The sequence below is a fragment of the Myotis brandtii genome, unplaced genomic scaffold, assembly GCF_000412655.1.
Source record: "Myotis brandtii unplaced genomic scaffold, ASM41265v1 scaffold53, whole genome shotgun sequence".
Taxonomy (NCBI): Eukaryota; Metazoa; Chordata; class Mammalia; order Chiroptera; family Vespertilionidae; genus Myotis; species Myotis brandtii.
In genome coordinates, this window is record NW_005369942.1 from 6927286 (window position 1) to 6930675 (window position 3390).

A 3390-nucleotide genomic window follows, 5' to 3' on the forward strand; every position below is an offset into this window, starting at 1 on the left:
ATATTTATAACAGATAGAAGAAAGAAAAAAGCATATTTTCTAAGTACTTCTCACAAGCCAGGTACTTTATTTTTATAAATATTACTTCTTAATCATGAGGAAATAAATCCTTAATTAGATATCTGCTTTCTCCCAATACTAAAGAATCTACTGCTAAACAAGAATGTGTCAGTTGCTCAGTCACATGGATAATAAGTGGCAGACTCAGCCCCCAAATATTACAACTCTTAATGACCAACTCTTTCAATTTTCACACACTGACACCACCTGTCCCTGGATCCAACACAGGAGATCTGGGTCTGGATAGTATGGCAGAGACTACTGGTTGCCTTCCAACATCCATTCTCTGCTTCTTTGTAAAAGCAGAACTGAGTTTAGCTGAGCACATGGCCAGTCAGCAGACTAGGTTTCCCAGCCTCTCTTGCACATAGGTCACATGACTGCATTCTGGCCAGTGAGATATAAGCAGACATGCCAAGGGGAACTTCTGAAGGCCATGCATCCTTTTTGTCTCCTTTCTCCTTAGAGCTGCCTACAAGATGAATATGATCTGGAGCCACAATGTTACTTTGGGAATAGACGTTTAATATGGCAGAACAAAAAGACAGAAGCAGCCTGCGTCCCTGACATAGGCTACCCACCTTCAGACTTCCTTCCTTTATGAGAAACAAGCTATTTAGTTTAAACCACTATGTGGGGGTCTTGCTTCCTTGTATACAAACCAAATCCTAACTGATATAATGTTGGCTCTACCACCTCATGGATCCACACCACTGACCTCTTTTTTCCCTTCTACCTCAACACGCTCTGGTTCCACCTTTTTATATCTCAAGCCAATTGTATGTCAGGTGTGGCATTGCTTTACTCTGCCCCTGAGCCTTAGTTAGGACTCTCCATACTAATAAGTTTCTCTGACTTTAAATTTCAGTTATGAGAGCTCAGTCCCTTCCCTAGAGAAATTCCCTAAGAAAGATTACCCTTTTCAGCAAAAAGCTCAGCCTACCAAGAGGATAAGACCTGCCTTTGACAGGTCCCCTAAATTGTCACCACATCCTCCCCCAGGAAGTGGGTCCTAACCTACATAACTAAGAGGCACCAGTCCCCTGCATGCTCCCCGAGGAAAGCCTGTTTCTCTAGATGACTTCCCTCTGCCCAGAGAAAGAAGGGGTCACATTCTGACTCCCCTGTATACCAGCTTCATCAACAGGGATGTCACATACATTTGTGTAGGTTGTGTGTTGCATAAGGGCATTTGCCCAGAGAAGGGGGCATAGATAGGTCTTAAAGTTCTCTGCAGTCTAAGAAATTCTGTGTCCACCCAATCAAACAGTCAGAGTCCAGACTCGTGCTCTTTACCACTTTGTTGTATTGTCTTTATTAACTGGAAATATTCTGTTCATTTATTGTTTGTTTGCTTATTATCTGACTTATTCCCATCCCCCCCTGTTCTGGCATATGAGCTACATGGAGCAGGAGCCTTGCCTGTATCCTGTCACCCAAGAGTTCCTGGCACTCAGTAGGTTTTACTATTACTAGTGGTAATTTAGGGCTTTGGTGACTCACTCTTTCTCTCATCAAAAGCTTGGCTTTCCTTTAGGCCACTTATCACGTTTGCCGCTGAGACTCTGAGAGTTTAGAGGATAAGAAGACAGGAGGGAAGACTAAAGAAAGGCTGAATGCCACTGTGTACATGAAGAAGCAGTGCTGGTTTCCTTGCGTTTATGCCTGAGTTGAAAAAAGCAGTTACATAATTTTACCCATTCAAAACAGCACTTTAAATGCACACCTGGAAGTCATCAGTTCAGACTTCTTGCCACACTAGAAGAAATCTACCAAGGAATAACCAAGAGATTGCTGCCTTGCTCTGAATGGTGAATGGAAATCCACAGATGACTGGTGAGGCTTCATTGGTTTTGTGTGGGGAATCCCAACAGGCATTCCTCATTTCAAAAACCTCCCCCAAGAAGTTGGGCCAATGGAACTCTTCTCTTCCAACAACGAGCATCCTTCCCATGGCCTTCACATTCCAGGATCCTTCTCCTTGTGGAGTAGTCAGGGCACATATTTGGTGTTTTCCTGAAAACTATGGTCATCCCTTTTAAAAATCAGCTTTCTTTCCATTTCATATAGGCACTCTATCATTCAGGCTTAAGACTAATAAAAAAAAAAAAGAAGAAGTAGCCCTACTCAGTTTGGCTCAGTGGATAGAGCATCAGCCTGCGGACTAAAGGGTCCCAGGTTCGATTCTGGTCAAGGGCACATGCCTGGATTGCGGGCTCAATCCCCAGTGGGGGGCATGCAGGAGGCAGCCAATCAATGATTCTCTCTCATCATTGATGTTTCTATTTCTCTCTCCCTCTTCCTTCCTCTCTGAAATCAATAAAAAAAATATTTTTTTAAAAAAGGAAGAAAAATAAATAGGGGAATGTCTGCTTATGACTGCTGCTGTGAAATAATAAAATGCCAATAACATTACCCTACACAGAAACAGAACAGAGATGCTCAAGCGGCATTTTCAGGATGTGATAAATGTCCTTAAAAGTATGGAGTCATAAAAATAAAATGGGATAGAAAACAGACCAAGAAGAAAAAAAGTATAAGATGAAAATAAGTAGCAGGAGAGAATCCCTTCTGATCATTCAGAGAACTTGTTAAATAACATTTAAGAAGAAAAGTAGCTCAATATGACTTCATCTCTTCAGTAACTTTAAACTTTAGTTAATCAAGTATATTTTTGAAAAACAATATTTTTGGCATTTGGTCATTTCATAGAATATAATAGGATACAAATTATACTTTCAAAGTTAGAAAAGTAACTTTTTTGGTATTACTGTTTTCTTAATTAATCTTTTATTGTTGAGATTATTACAGATATCCCTCTTTTTCCCCCCATAGTTCCCCTCCACCCAGTTCCCACCCTGCTCCAAGCCCTAGCCACCCTACTGTCTGTGTCCATAGGTAATGCATACATGCATATAAGATCTTTGTCTAATCTCTTCTCGCATCCCCACCACCCCCTTCCCTCTGAGATTCGTCAGTCTCTTCCATTTTCATGCCCCTAATTCTATTCCATTCACCAGTTTATTCTGCTCATCAGATTTTTTTATTCGTTTGATTTTTAGATTCAATTGTTGGTAGATATGTATTTGTTGCCACTTTGTTGTTCATATTTTTTATCTTTACCTTTTTCTTCTTCCTCTTCTTCATAAAGAATACCCTTCAGCATTTCATATAATACGGTTTGGTGGTGATGAACTCTCTTAGCTTTTTCTTGTCTGTGAAGCTCTTTATCTGACCTTCAATTCTGAATGATAGCGTTGCTGGGTAGAGTAATCTTGGTTGTAGGTTCTTACTATTCATCACTTTGAATATTTCTTGCCACTCCCTTCT